The following is a 19,888-nucleotide window of genomic DNA, read 5'->3' as shown; positions in this document are numbered from 1 at the left end:
TTCGTACTGCACAATTGCTACATTAAAACGGTATGTTTGTTTCTCAGAACTGGAAAAACACGACCGTGACAGGATTCGAACCTGCAATCTTCGAATCCGAAGTCCGACGCCTTATCCATTAGGCCACACGGTCACTGACGACCAAGTATAACTTATATAAGATTCATCTCGAAACGCTCACACCCCCTGAGGAATTGTGTTTTCGTTCCACACAGCCGCTGCCCCTTACTCTTTCCCACCCATTCGTTACATTCAACCTCTTACGAGACCGACCAAACATAGACAGGAAAACAAGACCACACACTTTGCGCAATCGGAATCGATGGCCGTTTGCTAATTCTGCAGAAGCGGCGGCGGCGACGACGACGACGACCGCGAGAGGCTCAGAGATTTGTGAGAAATACATCTATAAAATGTAATTCACACTGCCCCGTCCCACCTTATGCCGTACCGCTTTGGCAAATGCTTTATCAGCGCCATTCGCCTTAATCACATCTGAGAGTAATTCTTAATAAAACGCCTCTCGCTAATTGTTCGCCATCACAGATACTGTTCGCTATACGGCCATGACGCGCAACTGATTTCCAAAATTCGTCTTCCTCCTGTGAGGATGGAACTCACGACTCCTGGTTTACTAGACCAGTGCTCTACCACTGAATTAAAGAGGCGCGGCCTAGCGGAACTTTTGCGTACTTCGTCCGTACGGTCGTCTGAATCTTCAGACTTCAGCTGACAACACTTCATATTTTTGACTAATATTAGCAGCTATGGCGACCCATTACTGCTTGGCTACACATCTGACACGTAGCCGATGTTCTCTCCAAACAAAACCACCTGCACTTCAGAACATGACTTTCACATGTCTACAAAATCACCTTCACCTTCAAATACAGTTTTCTTGCGACTGATTGAGACGTAGGCAAATTTTAAAGTTGCTATTTCCATTACATCACGTTAATCAGAAAATCGGTAATTTACATCTGCAGTGGAGAAAAATTCCGTTCCGCCCAGCGAAGGGCTCGAACCCACGACCCTGTGATTAAGAGTCTCATGCTCTACCGACTGAACTAGCCGTGCTGCCTCGTTGGGTACCTCCTGGGTAGCAGATCACACAGTACTCGTTTGGGTTGGTTGGTCCCATACAGAATCTCTCCATGCTGCCTAATGTTTTCCTAACGACACTCGTCACGTACTTCACTTTTATTTCATAATCATTTCTGAGAGGTAAAGGAATTGCATGACAATCTGCAGAGCTAGCGGCGTCAAAATTAACACACATACTTGACGTGACTCAAAAGCCGAACGAGTTACTTTCCGACGTTGTTTTAGATGTGCAAGTGCCAGTCAAACCTCGCGGTGAGGGCACTCTGCCGACCATTTCGCTAGTTAACACCGGTCTTCTTGTGTGTGTTTCAAGCTCAAGACCACCTCCAAGCACAAAATGGTCAACAGCAACATTCAGACGGTTTCGTACTGCACAATTGCTACATTAAAACGGTATGTTTGTTTCTCAGAACTGGAAAAACACGACCGTGACAGGATTCGAACCTGCAATCTTCGGATCCGAAGTCCGACGCCTTATCCATTAGGCCACACGGTCACTGACGACCAAGTATAACTTATATACGATTCATCTCGAAACGCTCACACCCCCTGAGGAATTGTGTTTTCGTTCCACACAGCCGCTGCCCCTTACTCTTTCCCACCCATTCGTTACATTCAACCTCTTACGAGACCGACCAAACATAGACAGGAAAACAAGACCACACACTTTGCGCAATCGGAATCGATGGCAGGGTGTCCCTCGCCGCATTTGCTACGATGGCCATTTGCTAATTCTGCAGAAGCGGCGGCGGCGACGACGACGACGACGACGAAGACGACGACCGCGGGAGGCTCAGAGATTTGTGAGAAATACATCTATAAAATGTAATTCAGAATGCCTCGTCCCACCTTATGCCGTACCGCTTTGGCAAATGCTTTATCAGCGCCATTCGCCTTAATCACATCTGAGAGTAATTCTTAATAAAACGCCTCTCGCTAATTGTTCCCCATCACAGATACTGTTTGCTATACGGCCATGACGCGCAACTGATTTCCAAAATTCGTCTTCCTCCTGTAAGGATGGAACTCACGACTCCTGGTTTACTAGACCAGTGATCTACCACTGAGCTAAAGAGGCGCGGCCTAGCGGAACTTTTGCGTACTTCGCCGCACGGTCGTCTGAATCTTCAGACTTCAGCTGACAACACTTCATATTTTTGACTAATATTAGCAGCTATGGCGACCCATTACTGCTTGGCTACACATCTGACACGTAGCCGATGTTCTCTCCAAACAAAACCACCTGCACTTCAGAACATGACTTTCACATGTCTACAAAATCACCTTCACCTCCAAATACAGTTTTCTTGCGACTGATTGAGACGTAGGCAAATTTTAAAGTTGCTATTTCCATTACATCACGTTAATCAGAAAATCGGTAATTTACATCTGCAGTGGAGAAAAATTCCGTTCCGCCCAGCGAAGGGCTCGAACCCACGACCCTGTGATTAAGAGTCTCATGCTCTACCGTCTGAGCTAGCCATGCTGCCTCGTTGGGTACCTCCTGGGTAGCAGATCACACAGTACTCGTTTGGGTTGGTTGGTCCCATACAGAATTTCTCCATGCTGCCTAATGTTTTCCTAACGACACTCGTCACGTACTTCACTTTTATTTCATAATCATTTCTGAGAGGTAAAGGAATTGCATGACAATCTGCAGAGCTAGCGGCGTCAAAATTAACACACATACTTGACGTGACTCAAAAGCCGAACGAGTTACTTTCCGACGTTGTTTTAGATGTGCAAGTGCCAGTCAAACCTCGCGGTGAGGGCACTCTGCCGACCATTTCGCTAGTTAACACCGGTCTTCTTGAGTGTGTTTCAAGCTCAAGACCATCTTCAAGCACAAAATGGTCAACAGCAACATTCAGACGGTTTCGTACTGCACAATTGCTACATTAAAACGGTATGTTTGTATCTCAGAACTGGAAAAACACGACCGTGACAGGATTCGAACCTGCAATCTTCGGATCCGAAGTCCGACGCCTTATCCATTAGGCCACACGGTCACTGACGACCAAGTATAACTTATATACGATTCATCTCGAAACGCTCACACCCCCTGAGGAATTGTGTTTTCGTTCCACACAGCCGCTGCCCCTTACTCTTTCCCACCCATTCGTTACATTCAACCTCTTACGAGACCGACCAAACATAGACAGGAAAACAAGACCACACACTTTGCGCAATCGGAATCGATGGCAGGGTGTCCCTCGCCGCATTTGCTACGATGGCCATTTGCTAATTCTGCAGAAGCGGCGGCGGCGACGACGACGACGACGACGAAGACGACGACCGCGGGAGGCTCAGAGATTTGTGAGAAATACATCTATAAAATGTAATTCAGAATGCCTCGTCCCACCTTATGCCGTACCGCTTTGGCAAATGCTTTATCAGCGCCATTCGCCTTAATCACATCTGAGAGTAATTCTTAATAAAACGCCTCTCGCTAATTGTTCGCCATCACAGATACTGTTTGCTATACGGCCATGACGCGCAACTGATTTCCAAAATTCGTCTTCCTCCTGTGAGGATGGAACTCACGACTCCTGGTTTACTAAACCAGTGCTCTACCACTGAGCTAAAGAGGCGCGGCCTAGCGGAACTTTTGCGTACTTCGTCCGTACGGTCGTCTGAATCTTCAGACTTCAGCTGACAACACTTCATATTTTTCACTAATATTTGCAGCTATGGCGACCCATTACTGCTTGGCTACGCATCTGTCACGTAGCCGATGTTCTCTCCAAACAAAATCACCTGCACTTCAGAACATGACTTTCACACATGTCTACAAAATCACCTTCACCTTCAAATACAGTTTTCTTGCGACTGATTGAGACGTAGGCAAATTTTAAAGTTGCTATTTCCATTACATCACATTAATCAGAAAATCGGTAATTTACATCTGCAGTGGAGAAAAATTCCGTTCCGCCCAGCGAAGGGCTCGAACCCACGACCCTGTGATTAAGAGTCTCATGCTCTACCGACTGAGCTAGCCGTGCTGCCTCGTTGGGTACCTCCTGGGTAGCAGATCACACAGTACTCGTTTGGGTTGGTTGGTCCCATACAGAATCTCTCCATGCTGCCTAATGTTTTCCTAACGACACTCGTCACGTACTTCACTTTTATTTCATAATCATTTCTGAGAGGTAAAGGAATTGCATGACAATCTGCAGAGCTAGCGGCGTCAAAATTAACACACATACTTGACGTGACTCAAAAGCCGAACGAGTTACTTTCCGACGTTGTTTTAGATGTGCAAGTGCCAGTCAAACCTCGCGGTGAGGGCACTCTGCCGACCATTTCGCTAGTTAACACCGGTCTTCTTGTGTGTGTTTCTAGCTCAAGACCACCTCCAAGCACAAAATGGTCAACAGCAATATTCAGACGGTTTCGTACTGCACAATTGCTACATTAAAACGGTATGTTTGTTTCTCAGAACTGGAAAAACACGACCGTGACTGGATTCGAACCTGCAATCTTCGGATCCGAAGTCCGACGCCTTATCCATTAGGCCACACGGTCACTGACGACCAAGTATAACTTATATACGATTCATCTCGAAACGCTCACACCCCCTGAGGAATTGTGTTTTCGTTCCACACAGCCGCTGCCCCTTACTCTTTCCCACCCATTCGTTACATTCAACCTCTTACGAGACCGACCAAACATAGACAGGAAAACAAGACCACACACTTTGCGCAATCGGAATCGATGGCAGGATGTCCCTCGCCGCATTTGCTACGATGGCCGTTTGCTAATTCTGCAGAAGCGGCAGCGGCGACGACGACGACGACCGCGAGAGGCTCAGAGATTTGTGAGAAATACATCTATAAAATGTAATTCAGAATGCCTCGTCCCACCTTATGCCGTACCGCTTTGGCAAATGCTTTATCAGCGCCATTCGCCTTAATCACATCTGAGAGTAATTCTTAATAAAACGCCTCTCGCTAATTGTTCGCAATCACAGATACTGTTTGCTATACGGCCATGACGCGCAACTGATTTCCAAAATTCGTCTTCCTCCTGTGAGGATGGAACTCACGACTCCTGGTTTACTAGACCAGTGCTCTACCACTGAGCTAAATAGGCGCGGCCTAGCGGAACTTTTGCGTACTTCGTCCGTACGGTCGTCTGAATCTTCAGACTTCAGCTGACAACACTTCATATTTTTCACTAATATTTGCAGCTATGGCGACCCATTACTGCTTGGATACACATCTGACACGTAGCCGATGTTCTCTCCAAACAAAATCACCTGCACTTCAGAACATGACTTTCACACATGTCTACAAAATCACCTTCACCTTCAAATACAGTTTCCTTGCGACTGATTGAGACGTAGGCAAATTTTAAAGTTGCTATTTCCATTACATCACGTTAATCAGAAAATCGGTAATTTACATCTGCAGTGGAGAAAAATTCCGTTCCGCCCAGCGAAGGGCTCGAACCCACGACCCTGTGATTAAGAGTCTCATGCTCTACCGACTGAGCTAGCCATGCTGCCTCGTTGGGTACCTCCTGGGTAGCAGATCACACAGTACTCGTTTGGGTTGGTTGGTCCCATACAGAATCTCTCCATGCTGCCTAATGTTTTCCTAACGACACTCGTCACGTACTTCACTTTTATTTCATAATCATTTCTGAGAGGTAAAAGAATTGCATGACAATCTGCAGAGCTAGCGGCGTCAAAATTAACACACATACTTGACGTGACTCAAAAGCCGAACGAGTTACTTTCCGACGTTGTTTTAGATGTGCAAGTGCCAGTCAAACCTCGCGGTGAGGGCACTCTGCCGACCATTTCGCTAGTTAACACCGGTCTTCATGTGTGTGTTTCAAGCTCAAGACCATCTTCAAGCACAAAATGGTCAACAGCAACATTCAGACGGTTTCATACTGCACAATTGCTACATTAAAACGGTATGTTTGTTTCTCAGAACTGGAAAAACACGACCGTGACAGGATTCGAAAATGCAGTCTTTGGATCCGAAGTCCGACGCCTTATCCATTAGGCCACACGGTCACTGACGACCAAGTATAACTTATATACGATTCATCTCGAAACGCTCACACCCCCTGAGGAATTGTGTTTTCGTTCCACACAGCCGCTGCCCCTTACTCTTTCCCACCCATTCGTTACATTCAACCTCTTACGAGACCGACCAAACATAGACAGGAAAACAAGGCCACACACTTTGCGCAATCGGAATCGATGGCAGGGTGTCCCTCGCCGCATTTGCTACGATGGCCATTTGCTAATTCTGCAGAAGCGGCGGCGGCGACGACGACGACGAAGACGACGACCGCGGGAGGCTCAGAGATTTGTGAGAAATACATCTATAAAATGTAATTCAGAATGCCTCGTCCCACCTTATGCCGTACCGCTTTGGCAAATGCTTTATCAGCGCCATTCGCCTTAATCACATCTGAGAGTAATTCTTAATAAAACGCCTCTCGCTAATTGTTCGCCATCACAGATACTGTTTGCTATACGGCCATGACGCGCAACTGATTTCCAAAATTCGTCTTCCTCCTGTGAGGATGGAACTCACGACTCCTGGTTTACTAGACCAGTGCTCTACCACTGAGCTAAAGAGGCGCGGCCTAGCGGAACTTTTGCGTACTTCGTCCGTACGGTCGTCTGAATCTTCAGACTTCAGCTGACAACACTTCATATTTTTCACTAATATTTGCAGCTATGGCGACCCATTACTGCTTGGATACACATCTGACACGTAGCCGATGTTCTCTCCAAACAAAATCACCTGCACTTCAGAACATGACTTTCACACATGTCTACAAAATCACCTTCCCCTTCAAATACAGTTTTCTTGCGACTGATTGAGACGTAGGCAAATTTTAAAGTTGCTATTTCCATTACATCACGTTAATCAGAAAATCGGTAATTTACATCTGCAGTGGAGAAAAATTCCGTTCCGCCCAGCGAAGGGCTCGAACCCACGGCCCTGTGATTAAGAGTCTCATGCTCTACCGACTGAGCTAGCCGTGCTGCCTCGTTGGGTACCTCCTGGGTAGCAGATCACACAGTACTCGTTTGGGTTGGTTGGTCCCATACAGAATCTCTCCATGCTGCCTAATGTTTTCCTAACGACACTCGTCACGTACTTCACTTTTATTTCATAATCATTTCTGAGAGGTAAAGGAATTGCATGACAATCTGCAGAGCTAGCGGCGTCAAAATTAACACACATACTTGACGTGACTCAAAAGCCGAACGAGTTACTTTCCGACATTGTTTTAGATGTGCAAGTGCCAGTCAAACCTCGCGGTGAGGGCACTCTGCCGACCATTTCGCTAGTTAACACCGGTCTTCTTGTGTGTGTTTCAAGCTCAAGACCATCTTCAAGCACAAAATGGTCAACAGCAACATTCAGACGGTTTCGTACTGCACAATTGCTACATTAAAACGGTATGTTTGTTTCTCAGAACTGGAAAAACACGACCGTGACAGGATTCGAACCTGCAATCTTCGGATCCGAAGTCCGACGCCTTATCCATTAGGCCACACGGTCACTGACGACCAAGTATATCTTATATACGATTCATCTCGAAACGCTCACACCCCCAGAGGAATTGTGTTTTCGTTCCACACAGCCGCTGCCCCTTACTCTTTCTCACCCATTCGTTACATTCAACCTCTTACGAGACCGACCAAACATAGACAGGAAAACAAGACCACACACTTTGCGCAATCGGAATAGATGGCAGGGTGTCCCTCGCCGCATTTGCTACGATGGCCATTTGCTAATTCTGCAGAAGCGGCGGCGGCGACGACGACGACGACGACGACGACGACGACAACGTCGACGACGACGAAGACGACGACCGCGGGAGGCTCAGAGATTTGTGAGAAATACATCTATAAAATGTAATTCAGAATGCCTCGTCCCACCTTATGCCGTACCGCTTTGGCAAATGCTTTATCAGCGCCATTCGCCTTAATCACATCTGAGAGTAATTCTTAATAAAACGCCTCTCGCTAATTGTTCGCCATCACAGATACTGTTTGCTATACGGCCATGACGCGCAACTGATTTCCAAAATTCGTCTTCCTCCTGTAAGGATGGAACTCACGACTCCTGGTTTACTAGACCAGTGCTCTACCACTGAGCTAAAGAGGCGCGGCCTAGCGGAACTTTTGCGTACTTCGCCGCACGGTCGTCTGAATCATCAGACTTCAGCTGACAACACTTCATATTTTTGACTAATATTAGCAGCTATGGCGACCCATTACTGCTTGGCTACACATCTGACACGTAGCCGATGTTCTCTAAACAAAACCACCTGCACTTCAGAACATGACTTTCACATGTCTACAAAATCACCTTCACCTTCAAATACAGTTTTCTTGCGACTGATTGAGACGTAGGCAAATTTTAAAGTTGCTATTTCCATTACATCACGTTAATCAGAAAATCGGTAATTTACATCTGCAGTGGAGAAAAATTCCGTTCCGCCCAGCGAAGGGCTCGAACCCACGGCCCTGTGATTAAGAGTCTCATGCTCTACCGACTGAGCTAGCCGTGCTGCCTCGTTGGGTACCTCCTGGGTAGCAGATCACACAGTACTCGTTTGGGTTGGTTGGTCCCATACAGAATCTCTCCATGCTGCCTAATGTTTTCCTAACGACACTTGTCACGTACTTCACTTTTATTTCATAATCATTTCTGAGAGTAAAGGAATTGCATGACAATCTGCAGAGCTAGCGGCGTCAAAATTAACACACATACTTGACGTGACTCAAAAGCCGAACGAGTTACTTTCCGACATTGTTTTAGATGTGCAAGTGCCAGTCAAACCTCGCGGTGAGGGCACTCTGCCGACCATTTCGCTAGTTAACACCGGTCTTCTTGTGTGTGTTTCAAGCTCAAGACCATCTTCAAGCACAAAATGGTCAACAGCAACATTCAGACGGTTTCGTACTGCACAATTGCTACATTAAAACGGTATGTTTGTTTCTCAGAACTGGAAAAACACGACCGTGACAGGATTCGAACCTGCAATCTTCGGATCCGAAGTCCGACGCCTTATCCATTAGGCCACACGGTCACTGACGACCAAGTATATCTTATATACGATTCATCTCGAAACGCTCACACCCCCTGAGGAATTGTGTTTTCGTTCCACACAGCCGCTGCCCCTTACTCTTTCTCACCCATTCGTTACATTCAACCTCTTACGAGACCGACCAAACATAGACAGGAAAACAAGACCACACACTTTGCGCAATCGGAATCGATGGCAGGGTGTCCCTCGCCGCATTTGCTACGATGGCCATTTGCTAATTCTGCAGAAGCGGCGGCGGCGACGACGACGACGACGACGACGACGAAGACGACGACCGCGGGAGGCTCAGAGATTTGTGAGAAATACATCTATAAAATGTAATTCAGAATGCCTCGTCCCACCTTATGCCGTGCCGCTTTGGCAAATGCTTTATCAGCGCCATTCGCCTTAATCACATCTGAGAGTAATTCTTAATAAAACGCCTCTCGCTAATTGTTCGCCATCACAGATACTGTTTGCTATACGGCCATGACGCGCAACTGATTTCCAAAATTCGTCTTCCTCCTGTGAGGATGGAACTCACGACTCCTGGTTTACTAGACCAGTGCTCTACCACTGAGCTAAAGAGGCGCGGCCTAGCGGAACTTTTGCGTACTTCGTCCGTACGGTCGTCTGAATCTTCAGACTTCAGCTGACAACACTTCATATTTTTCACTAATATTTGCAGCTATGGCGACCCATTACTGCTTGGATACACATCTGACACGTAGCCGATGTTCTCTCCAAACAAAATCACCTGCACTTCAGAACATGACTTTCACACATGTCTACAAAATCACCTTCACCTTCAAATACAGTTTTCTTGCGACTGATTGAGACGTAGGCAAATTTTAAAGTTGCTATTTCCATTACATCACGTTAATCAGAAAATCGGTAATTTACATCTGCAGTGGAGAAAAATTCCGTTCCGCCCAGCGAAGGGCTCGAACCCACGACCCTGTGATTAAGAGTCTCATGCTCTACCGACTGAGCTAGCCGTGCTGCCTCGTTGGGTATCTCCTGGGTAGCAGATCACACAGTACTCGTTTGGGTTGGTTGGTCCCATACAGAATCTCTCCATGCTGCCTAATGTTTTCCTAATGACACTCGTCACGTACTTCACTTTTATTTCATAATCATTTCTGAGAGGTAAAGGAATTGCATGACAATCTGCAGAGCTAGCGGCGTCAAAATTAACACACATACTTGACGTGACTCAAAAGCCGAACGAGTTACTTTCCGACGTTGTTTTAGATGTGCAAGTGCCAGTCAAACCTCGCGGTGAGGGCACTCTGCCGACCATTTCGCTAGTTAACACCGGTCTTCATGTGTGTGTTTCAAGCTCAAGACCATCTTCAAGCACAAAATGGTCAACAGCAACATTCAGACGGTTTCATACTGCACAATTGCTACATTAAAACGGTATGTTTGTTTCTCAGAACTGGAAAAACACGACCGTGACAGGATTCGAAAATGCAGTCTTTGGATCCGAAGTCCGACGCCTTATCCATTAGGCCACACGGTCACTGACGACCAAGTATAACTTATATACGATTCATCTCGAAACGCTCACACCCCCTGAGGAATTGTGTTTTCGTTCCACACAGCCGCTGCCCCTTACTCTTTCCCACCCATTCGTTACATTCAACCTCTTACGAGACCGACCAAACATAGACAGGAAAACAAGGCCACACACTTTGCGCAATCGGAATCGATGGCAGGGTGTCCCTCGCCGCATTTGCTACGATGGCCATTTGCTAATTCTGCAGAAGCGGCGGCGGCGACGACGACGACGAAGACGACGACCGCGGGAGGCTCAGAGATTTGTGAGAAATACATCTATAAAATGTAATTCAGAATGCCTCGTCCCACCTTATGCCGTACCGCTTTGGCAAATGCTTTATCAGCGCCATTCGCCTTAATCACATCTGAGAGTAATTCTTAATAAAACGCCTCTCGCTAATTGTTCGCCATCACAGATACTGTTTGCTATACGGCCATGACGCGCAACTGATTTCCAAAATTCGTCTTCCTCCTGTGAGGATGGAACTCACGACTCCTGGTTTACTAGACCAGTGCTCTACCACTGAGCTAAAGAGGCGCGGCCTAGCGGAACTTTTGCGTACTTCGTCCGTACGGTCGTCTGAATCTTCAGACTTCAGCTGACAACACTTCATATTTTTCACTAATATTTGCAGCTATGGCGACCCATTACTGCTTGGATACACATCTGACACGTAGCCGATGTTCTCTCCAAACAAAATCACCTGCACTTCAGAACATGACTTTCACACATGTCTACAAAATCACCTTCCCCTTCAAATACAGTTTTCTTGCGACTGATTGAGACGTAGGCAAATTTTAAAGTTGCTATTTCCATTACATCACGTTAATCAGAAAATCGGTAATTTACATCTGCAGTGGAGAAAAATTCCGTTCCGCCCAGCGAAGGGCTCGAACCCACGGCCCTGTGATTAAGAGTCTCATGCTCTACCGACTGAGCTAGCCGTGCTGCCTCGTTGGGTACCTCCTGGGTAGCAGATCACACAGTACTCGTTTGGGTTGGTTGGTCCCATACAGAATCTCTCCATGCTGCCTAATGTTTTCCTAACGACACTCGTCACGTACTTCACTTTTATTTCATAATCATTTCTGAGAGGTAAAGGAATTGCATGACAATCTGCAGAGCTAGCGGCGTCAAAATTAACACACATACTTGACGTGACTCAAAAGCCGAACGAGTTACTTTCCGACATTGTTTTAGATGTGCAAGTGCCAGTCAAACCTCGCGGTGAGGGCACTCTGCCGACCATTTCGCTAGTTAACACCGGTCTTCTTGTGTGTGTTTCAAGCTCAAGACCATCTTCAAGCACAAAATGGTCAACAGCAACATTCAGACGGTTTCGTACTGCACAATTGCTACATTAAAACGGTATGTTTGTTTCTCAGAACTGGAAAAACACGACCGTGACAGGATTCGAACCTGCAATCTTCGGATCCGAAGTCCGACGCCTTATCCATTAGGCCACACGGTCACTGACGACCAAGTATATCTTATATACGATTCATCTCGAAACGCTCACACCCCCAGAGGAATTGTGTTTTCGTTCCACACAGCCGCTGCCCCTTACTCTTTCTCACCCATTCGTTACATTCAACCTCTTACGAGACCGACCAAACATAGACAGGAAAACAAGACCACACACTTTGCGCAATCGGAATAGATGGCAGGGTGTCCCTCGCCGCATTTGCTACGATGGCCATTTGCTAATTCTGCAGAAGCGGCGGCGGCGACGACGACGACGACGACGACGACGACGACAACGTCGACGACGACGAAGACGACGACCGCGGGAGGCTCAGAGATTTGTGAGAAATACATCTATAAAATGTAATTCAGAATGCCTCGTCCCACCTTATGCCGTACCGCTTTGGCAAATGCTTTATCAGCGCCATTCGCCTTAATCACATCTGAGAGTAATTCTTAATAAAACGCCTCTCGCTAATTGTTCGCCATCACAGATACTGTTTGCTATACGGCCATGACGCGCAACTGATTTCCAAAATTCGTCTTCCTCCTGTAAGGATGGAACTCACGACTCCTGGTTTACTAGACCAGTGCTCTACCACTGAGCTAAAGAGGCGCGGCCTAGCGGAACTTTTGCGTACTTCGCCGCACGGTCGTCTGAATCATCAGACTTCAGCTGACAACACTTCATATTTTTGACTAATATTAGCAGCTATGGCGACCCATTACTGCTTGGCTACACATCTGACACGTAGCCGATGTTCTCTAAACAAAACCACCTGCACTTCAGAACATGACTTTCACATGTCTACAAAATCACCTTCACCTTCAAATACAGTTTTCTTGCGACTGATTGAGACGTAGGCAAATTTTAAAGTTGCTATTTCCATTACATCACGTTAATCAGAAAATCGGTAATTTACATCTGCAGTGGAGAAAAATTCCGTTCCGCCCAGCGAAGGGCTCGAACCCACGGCCCTGTGATTAAGAGTCTCATGCTCTACCGACTGAGCTAGCCGTGCTGCCTCGTTGGGTACCTCCTGGGTAGCAGATCACACAGTACTCGTTTGGGTTGGTTGGTCCCATACAGAATCTCTCCATGCTGCCTAATGTTTTCCTAACGACACTTGTCACGTACTTCACTTTTATTTCATAATCATTTCTGAGAGTAAAGGAATTGCATGACAATCTGCAGAGCTAGCGGCGTCAAAATTAACACACATACTTGACGTGACTCAAAAGCCGAACGAGTTACTTTCCGACATTGTTTTAGATGTGCAAGTGCCAGTCAAACCTCGCGGTGAGGGCACTCTGCCGACCATTTCGCTAGTTAACACCGGTCTTCTTGTGTGTGTTTCAAGCTCAAGACCATCTTCAAGCACAAAATGGTCAACAGCAACATTCAGACGGTTTCGTACTGCACAATTGCTACATTAAAACGGTATGTTTGTTTCTCAGAACTGGAAAAACACGACCGTGACAGGATTCGAACCTGCAATCTTCGGATCCGAAGTCCGACGCCTTATCCATTAGGCCACACGGTCACTGACGACCAAGTATATCTTATATACGATTCATCTCGAAACGCTCACACCCCCTGAGGAATTGTGTTTTCGTTCCACACAGCCGCTGCCCCTTACTCTTTCTCACCCATTCGTTACATTCAACCTCTTACGAGACCGACCAAACATAGACAGGAAAACAAGACCACACACTTTGCGCAATCGGAATCGATGGCAGGGTGTCCCTCGCCGCATTTGCTACGATGGCCATTTGCTAATTCTGCAGAAGCGGCGGCGGCGACGACGACGACGACGACGACGACGAAGACGACGACCGCGGGAGGCTCAGAGATTTGTGAGAAATACATCTATAAAATGTAATTCAGAATGCCTCGTCCCACCTTATGCCGTGCCGCTTTGGCAAATGCTTTATCAGCGCCATTCGCCTTAATCACATCTGAGAGTAATTCTTAATAAAACGCCTCTCGCTAATTGTTCGCCATCACAGATACTGTTTGCTATACGGCCATGACGCGCAACTGATTTCCAAAATTCGTCTTCCTCCTGTGAGGATGGAACTCACGACTCCTGGTTTACTAGACCAGTGCTCTACCACTGAGCTAAAGAGGCGCGGCCTAGCGGAACTTTTGCGTACTTCGTCCGTACGGTCGTCTGAATCTTCAGACTTCAGCTGACAACACTTCATATTTTTCACTAATATTTGCAGCTATGGCGACCCATTACTGCTTGGATACACATCTGACACGTAGCCGATGTTCTCTCCAAACAAAATCACCTGCACTTCAGAACATGACTTTCACACATGTCTACAAAATCACCTTCACCTTCAAATACAGTTTTCTTGCGACTGATTGAGACGTAGGCAAATTTTAAAGTTGCTATTTCCATTACATCACGTTAATCAGAAAATCGGTAATTTACATCTGCAGTGGAGAAAAATTCCGTTCCGCCCAGCGAAGGGCTCGAACCCACGACCCTGTGATTAAGAGTCTCATGCTCTACCGACTGAGCTAGCCGTGCTGCCTCGTTGGGTATCTCCTGGGTAGCAGATCACACAGTACTCGTTTGGGTTGGTTGGTCCCATACAGAATCTCTCCATGCTGCCTAATGTTTTCCTAATGACACTCGTCACGTACTTCACTTTTATTTCATAATCATTTCTGAGAGGTAAAGGAATTGCATGACAATCTGCAGAGCTAGCGGCGTCAAAATTAACACACATACTTGACGTGACTCAAAAGCCGAACGAGTTACTTTCCGACGTTGTTTTAGATGTGCAAGTGCCAGTCAAACCTCGCGGTGAGGGCACTCTGCCGACCATTTCGCTAGTTAACACCGGTCTTCTTGTGTGTGTTTCTAGCTCAAGACCACCTCCAAGCACAAAATGGTCAACAGCAATATTCAGACGGTTTCGTACTGCACAATTGCTACATTAAAACGGTATGTTTGTTTCTCAGAACTGGAAAAACACGACCGTGACTGGATTCGAACCTGCAATCTTCGGATCCGAAGTCCGACGCCTTATCCATTAGGCCACACGGTCACTGACGACCAAGTATAACTTATATACGATTCATCTCGAAACGCTCACACCCCCTGAGGAATTGTGTTTTCGTTCCACACAGCCGCTGCCCCTTACTCTTTCCCACCCATTCGTTACATTCAACCTCTTACGAGACCGACCAAACATAGACAGGAAAACAAGACCACACACTTTGCGCAATCGGAATGGATGGCAGGATGTCCCTCGCCGCATTTGCTACGATGGCCGTTTGCTAATTCTGCAGAAGCGGCGGCGGCGACGACGACGACGACGACCGCGAGAGGCTCAGAGATTTGTGAGAAATACATCTATAAAATGTAATTCAGGATGCCTCGTCCCACCTTATGCCGTACCGCTTTGGCAAATGCTTTATCAGCGCCATTCGCCTTAATCACATCTGAGAGTAATTCTTAATAAAACGCCTCTCGCTAATTGTTCGCAATCACAGATACTGTTTGCTATACGGCCATGACGCGCAACTGATTTCCAAAATTCGTCTTCCTCCTGTGAGGATGGAACTCACGACTCCTGGTTTACTAGACCAGTGCTCTACCACTGAGCTAAACAGGCGCGGCCTAGCGGAACTTTTGCGTACTTCGTCCGTACGGTCGTCTGAATCTTCAGACTTCAGCTGACAACACTTCATATTTTTCACTAATATTTGCAGCTATGGCGACCCATTACTGCTTGGATACACATCTGACACGTAGCCGATGTTCTCTCCAAACAAAATCACCTGCACTTCAGAACATGACTTTCACACATGTCTACAAAATCACCTTCACCTTCAAATACAGTTTTCTTGCGACTGATTGAGACGTAGGCAAATTTTAAAGTTGCTATTTCCATTACATCACGTTAATCAGAAAATCGGTAATTTACATCTGCAGTGGAGAAAAATTCCGTTCCGCCCAGCGAAGGGCTCGAACCCACGACCCTGTGATTAAGAGTCTCATGCTCTACCGACTGAGCTAGCCATGCTGCCTCGTTGGGTACCTCCTGGGTAGCAGATCACACAGTACTCGTTTGGGTTCGTTGGTCCCATACAGAATCTCTCCATGCTGCCTAATGTTTTCCTAACGACACTCGTCACGTACTTCACTTTTATTTCATAATCATTTCTGAGAGGTAAAAGAATTGCATGACAATCTGCAGAGCTAGCGGCGTCAAAATTAACACACATACTTGACGTGACTCAAAAGCCGAACGAGTTACTTTCCGACGTTGTTTTAGATGTGCAAGTGCCAGTCAAACCTCGCGGTGAGGGCACTCTGCCGACCATTTCGCTAGTTAACACCGGTCTTCATGTGTGTGTTTCAAGCTCAAGACCATCTTCAAGCACAAAATGGTCAACAGCAACATTCAGACGGTTTCATACTGCACAATTGCTACATTAAAACGGTATGTTTGTTTCTCAGAACTGGAAAAACACGACCGTGACAGGATTCGAAAATGCAGTCTTCGGATCCGAAGTCCGACGCCTTATCCATTAGGCCACACGGTCACTGACGACCAAGTATAACTTATATACGATTCATCTCGAAACGCTCACACCCCCTGAGGAATTGTGTTTTCGTTCCACACAGCCGCTGCCCCTTACTCTTTCCCACCCATTCGTTACATTCAACCTCTTACGAGACCGACCAAACATAGACAGGAAAACAAGGCCACACACTTTGCGCAATCGGAATCGATGGCAGGGTGTCCCTCGCCGCATTTGCTACGATGGCCATTTGCTAATTCTGCAGAAGCGGCGGCGACGACGACGATGACGACGACGACGAAGACGACGACCGCGGGAGGCTCAGAGATTTGTGAGAAATACATCTGTAAAATGTAATTCAGAATGCCTCGTCCCACCTTATGCCGTACCGCTTTGGCAAATGCTTTATCAGCGCCATTCGCCTTAATCACATCTGAGAGTAATTCTTAATAAAACGCCTCTCGCAAATTGTTCGCCATCACAGATACTGTTTGCTATACGGCCATGACGCGCAACTGATTTCCAAAATTCGTCTTCCTCCTGTGAGGATGGAACTCACGACTCCTGGTTTACTAGACCAGTGCTCTACCACTGAGCTAAAGAGGCGCGGCCTAGCGGAACTTTTGCGTACTTCGTCCGTACGGTCGTCTGAATCTTCAGACTTCAGCTGACAACACTTCATATTTTTCACTAATATTTGCAGCTATGGCGACCCATTACTGCATGGATACACATCTGACACGTAGCCGATGTTCTCTCCAAACAAAATCACCTGCACTTCAGAACATGACTTTCACACATGTCTACAAAATCACCTTCACCTTCAAATACAGTTTTCTTGCGACTGATTGAGACGTAGGCAAATTTTAAAGTTGCTATTTCCATTACATCACGTTAATCAGAAAATCGGTAATTTACATCTGCAGTGGAGAAAAATTCCGTTCCGCCCAGCGAAGGGCTCGAACCCACGACCCTGTGATTAAGAGTCTCATGCTCTACCGACTGAGCTAGCCGTGCTGCCTCGTTGGGTACATCCTGGGTAGCAGATCACACAGTACTCGTTTGGGTTGGTTGGTCCCATACAGAATCTCTCCATGCTGCCTAATGTTTTCCTAACGACACTCGTCACGTACTTCACTTTTATTTCATAATCATTTCTGAGAGGTAAAGGAATTGCATGACAATCTGCAGAGCTAGCGGCGTCAAAATTAACACACATACTTGACGTGACTCAAAAGCCGAACGAGTTACTTTCCGACGTTGTTTTAGATGTGCAAGTGCCAGTCAAACCTCGCGGTGAGGGCACTCTGCCGACCATTTCGCTAGTTAACACCGGTCTTCTTGTGTGTGTTTCAAGCTCAAGTCCATCTTCAAGCACAAAATGGTCAACAGCAACATTCAGACGGTTTCGTACTGCACAATTGCTACATTAAAACGGTATGTTTGTTTCTCAGAACTGGAAAAACACGACCGTGACAGGATTCGAACCTGCAATCTTCGGATCCGAAGTCCGACGCCTTATCCATTAGGCCACACGGTCACTGACGACCAAGTGTAACTTATATACGATTCATCTCGAAACGCTCACACCCCCTGAGGAATTGTGTTTTCGTTCCACACAGCCGCTGCCCCTTACTCTTTCCCACCCATTCGTTACATTCAACCTCTTACGAGACCGACCAAACATAGACAGGAAAACAAGACCACACACTTTGCGCAATCGGAATCGATGGCAGGGTGTCCCTCGCCGCATTTGCTACGATGGCCATTTGCTAATTCTGCAGAAGCGGCGGCGGCGACGACGACGACGAAGACGACGACCGCGGGAGGCTCAGAGATTTGTGAGAAATACATCTATAAAATGTAATTCAGAATGCCTCGTCCCACCTTATGCCGTACCGCTTTGGCAAATGCTTTATCAGCGCCATTCGCCTTAATCACATCTGAGAGTAATTCTTAATAAAACGCCTCTCGCTAATTGTTCGCCATCACAGATACTGTTTGCTATACGGCCATGACGCGCAACTGATTTCCAAAATTCGTCTTCCTCCTGTGAGGATGGAACTCACGACTCCTGGTTTACTAGACCAGTGCTCTACCACTGAGCTAAAGGGGCGCGGCCTAGCGGAACTTTTGCGTACTTCGTCCGTACGGTCGTCTGAATCTTCAGACTTCAGCTGACAACACTTCATATTTTTCACTAATATTTGCAGCTATGGCGACCCATTACTGCTTGGATACACATCTGACACGTAGCCGATGTTCTCTCCAAACAAAACCACCTGCACTTCAGAACATGACTTTCACACATGTCTACAAAATCACCTTCACCTTCATATACAGTTTTCTTGCGACTGATTGAGACGTAGGCAAATTTTAAAGTTGCTATTTCCATTACATCACGTTAATCAGAAAATCGGTAATTTACATCTGCAGTGGAGAAAAATTCCGTTCCGCCCAGCGAAGGGCTCGAACCCACGACCCTGTGATTAAGAGTCTCATGCTCTACCGACTGAGCTGGCCGTGCTGCCTCGTTGGGTACCTCCTGGGTAGCAGATCACACAGTACTCGTTTGGGTTGGTTGGTCCCATACAGAATCTCTCCATGCTGCCTAATGTTTTCCTAACGACACTCGTCACGTACTTCACTTTTATTTCATAATCATTTCTGAGAGGTAAAGGAATTGCATGACAATCTGCAGAGCTAGCGGCGTCAAAATTAACACACATACTTGACGTGACTCAAAAGCCAAACGAGTTACTATCCGACGTTGTTTTAGATGTGCAAGTGCCAGTCAAACCTCGCGGTGAGGGCACTCTGCCGACCATTTCGCTAGTTAACACCGGTCTTCTTGTGTGTGTTTCAAGCTCAAGACCATCTTCAAGCACAAAATGGTCAACAGCAACATTCAGACGGTTTCGTACTGCACAATTGCTACATTAAAACGGTATGTTTGTTTCTCAGAACTGGAAAAACACGACCGTGACAGGATTCGAACCTGCAATCTTCGGATCCGAAGTCCGACGCCTTATCCATTAGGCCACACGGTCACTGACGACCAAGTATAACTTATATACGATTTATCTCGAAACGCTCACACCCCCTGAGGAATTGTGTTTTCGTTCCACACAGCCGCT

General features: G+C 46.7%; 27 non-coding genes across 27 annotated transcripts; all 27 read right to left on the bottom strand.

The window, feature by feature from the left end:
• Positions 1–60: 60 nt before the first annotated feature.
• Positions 61–133, bottom strand: Trnar-ucg (transfer RNA arginine (anticodon UCG)). Its single transcript has one exon. It is a non-coding gene; the product is annotated as a tRNA-Arg (tRNA).
• A 1,394-nt stretch (positions 134–1,527) lies between these two features.
• Positions 1,528–1,600, bottom strand: Trnar-ucg (transfer RNA arginine (anticodon UCG)). The gene has a single exon. It is a non-coding gene; the product is annotated as a tRNA-Arg (tRNA).
• A 1,440-nt stretch (positions 1,601–3,040) lies between these two features.
• On the bottom strand, positions 3,041–3,113 carry Trnar-ucg (transfer RNA arginine (anticodon UCG)). Its single transcript has one exon. It is a non-coding gene; the product is annotated as a tRNA-Arg (tRNA).
• A 510-nt stretch (positions 3,114–3,623) lies between these two features.
• On the bottom strand, positions 3,624–3,695 carry Trnat-agu (transfer RNA threonine (anticodon AGU)). Its single transcript has one exon. It is a non-coding gene; the product is annotated as a tRNA-Thr (tRNA).
• Positions 3,696–4,033: 338 nt separating this feature from the next.
• On the bottom strand, positions 4,034–4,106 carry Trnak-cuu (transfer RNA lysine (anticodon CUU)). Its single transcript has one exon. It is a non-coding gene; the product is annotated as a tRNA-Lys (tRNA).
• A 450-nt stretch (positions 4,107–4,556) lies between these two features.
• Positions 4,557–4,629, bottom strand: Trnar-ucg (transfer RNA arginine (anticodon UCG)). The gene has a single exon. It is a non-coding gene; the product is annotated as a tRNA-Arg (tRNA).
• Positions 4,630–5,534: 905 nt separating this feature from the next.
• Positions 5,535–5,607, bottom strand: Trnak-cuu (transfer RNA lysine (anticodon CUU)). The gene has a single exon. It is a non-coding gene; the product is annotated as a tRNA-Lys (tRNA).
• Positions 5,608–6,634: 1,027 nt separating this feature from the next.
• Trnat-agu (transfer RNA threonine (anticodon AGU)) lies at positions 6,635–6,706 on the bottom strand. Its single transcript has one exon. It is a non-coding gene; the product is annotated as a tRNA-Thr (tRNA).
• A 338-nt stretch (positions 6,707–7,044) lies between these two features.
• Positions 7,045–7,117, bottom strand: Trnak-cuu (transfer RNA lysine (anticodon CUU)). Its single transcript has one exon. It is a non-coding gene; the product is annotated as a tRNA-Lys (tRNA).
• A 450-nt stretch (positions 7,118–7,567) lies between these two features.
• On the bottom strand, positions 7,568–7,640 carry Trnar-ucg (transfer RNA arginine (anticodon UCG)). The gene has a single exon. It is a non-coding gene; the product is annotated as a tRNA-Arg (tRNA).
• A 942-nt stretch (positions 7,641–8,582) lies between these two features.
• Positions 8,583–8,655, bottom strand: Trnak-cuu (transfer RNA lysine (anticodon CUU)). The gene has a single exon. It is a non-coding gene; the product is annotated as a tRNA-Lys (tRNA).
• A 449-nt stretch (positions 8,656–9,104) lies between these two features.
• Positions 9,105–9,177, bottom strand: Trnar-ucg (transfer RNA arginine (anticodon UCG)). The gene has a single exon. It is a non-coding gene; the product is annotated as a tRNA-Arg (tRNA).
• A 516-nt stretch (positions 9,178–9,693) lies between these two features.
• Positions 9,694–9,765, bottom strand: Trnat-agu (transfer RNA threonine (anticodon AGU)). The gene has a single exon. It is a non-coding gene; the product is annotated as a tRNA-Thr (tRNA).
• Positions 9,766–10,103: 338 nt separating this feature from the next.
• Trnak-cuu (transfer RNA lysine (anticodon CUU)) lies at positions 10,104–10,176 on the bottom strand. The gene has a single exon. It is a non-coding gene; the product is annotated as a tRNA-Lys (tRNA).
• A 1,027-nt stretch (positions 10,177–11,203) lies between these two features.
• Positions 11,204–11,275, bottom strand: Trnat-agu (transfer RNA threonine (anticodon AGU)). Its single transcript has one exon. It is a non-coding gene; the product is annotated as a tRNA-Thr (tRNA).
• Positions 11,276–11,613: 338 nt separating this feature from the next.
• On the bottom strand, positions 11,614–11,686 carry Trnak-cuu (transfer RNA lysine (anticodon CUU)). Its single transcript has one exon. It is a non-coding gene; the product is annotated as a tRNA-Lys (tRNA).
• A 450-nt stretch (positions 11,687–12,136) lies between these two features.
• Positions 12,137–12,209, bottom strand: Trnar-ucg (transfer RNA arginine (anticodon UCG)). Its single transcript has one exon. It is a non-coding gene; the product is annotated as a tRNA-Arg (tRNA).
• Positions 12,210–13,151: 942 nt separating this feature from the next.
• Positions 13,152–13,224, bottom strand: Trnak-cuu (transfer RNA lysine (anticodon CUU)). Its single transcript has one exon. It is a non-coding gene; the product is annotated as a tRNA-Lys (tRNA).
• Positions 13,225–13,673: 449 nt separating this feature from the next.
• On the bottom strand, positions 13,674–13,746 carry Trnar-ucg (transfer RNA arginine (anticodon UCG)). Its single transcript has one exon. It is a non-coding gene; the product is annotated as a tRNA-Arg (tRNA).
• A 516-nt stretch (positions 13,747–14,262) lies between these two features.
• Positions 14,263–14,334, bottom strand: Trnat-agu (transfer RNA threonine (anticodon AGU)). Its single transcript has one exon. It is a non-coding gene; the product is annotated as a tRNA-Thr (tRNA).
• A 338-nt stretch (positions 14,335–14,672) lies between these two features.
• Positions 14,673–14,745, bottom strand: Trnak-cuu (transfer RNA lysine (anticodon CUU)). Its single transcript has one exon. It is a non-coding gene; the product is annotated as a tRNA-Lys (tRNA).
• Positions 14,746–15,195: 450 nt separating this feature from the next.
• On the bottom strand, positions 15,196–15,268 carry Trnar-ucg (transfer RNA arginine (anticodon UCG)). The gene has a single exon. It is a non-coding gene; the product is annotated as a tRNA-Arg (tRNA).
• Positions 15,269–16,176: 908 nt separating this feature from the next.
• Positions 16,177–16,249, bottom strand: Trnak-cuu (transfer RNA lysine (anticodon CUU)). Its single transcript has one exon. It is a non-coding gene; the product is annotated as a tRNA-Lys (tRNA).
• A 1,036-nt stretch (positions 16,250–17,285) lies between these two features.
• Trnat-agu (transfer RNA threonine (anticodon AGU)) lies at positions 17,286–17,357 on the bottom strand. The gene has a single exon. It is a non-coding gene; the product is annotated as a tRNA-Thr (tRNA).
• Positions 17,358–17,695: 338 nt separating this feature from the next.
• Positions 17,696–17,768, bottom strand: Trnak-cuu (transfer RNA lysine (anticodon CUU)). The gene has a single exon. It is a non-coding gene; the product is annotated as a tRNA-Lys (tRNA).
• Positions 17,769–18,218: 450 nt separating this feature from the next.
• Trnar-ucg (transfer RNA arginine (anticodon UCG)) lies at positions 18,219–18,291 on the bottom strand. The gene has a single exon. It is a non-coding gene; the product is annotated as a tRNA-Arg (tRNA).
• A 1,437-nt stretch (positions 18,292–19,728) lies between these two features.
• On the bottom strand, positions 19,729–19,801 carry Trnar-ucg (transfer RNA arginine (anticodon UCG)). The gene has a single exon. It is a non-coding gene; the product is annotated as a tRNA-Arg (tRNA).
• Between the last annotated feature and the right edge of the window lie 87 nt (positions 19,802–19,888).

This window comes from Schistocerca gregaria, chromosome 3 (assembly GCF_023897955.1).
Source record: "Schistocerca gregaria isolate iqSchGreg1 chromosome 3, iqSchGreg1.2, whole genome shotgun sequence".
Lineage (NCBI taxonomy): Eukaryota > Metazoa > Arthropoda > Insecta > Orthoptera > Acrididae > Schistocerca > Schistocerca gregaria.
This window is presented reverse-complemented; position numbering and strand designations above follow the sequence as displayed.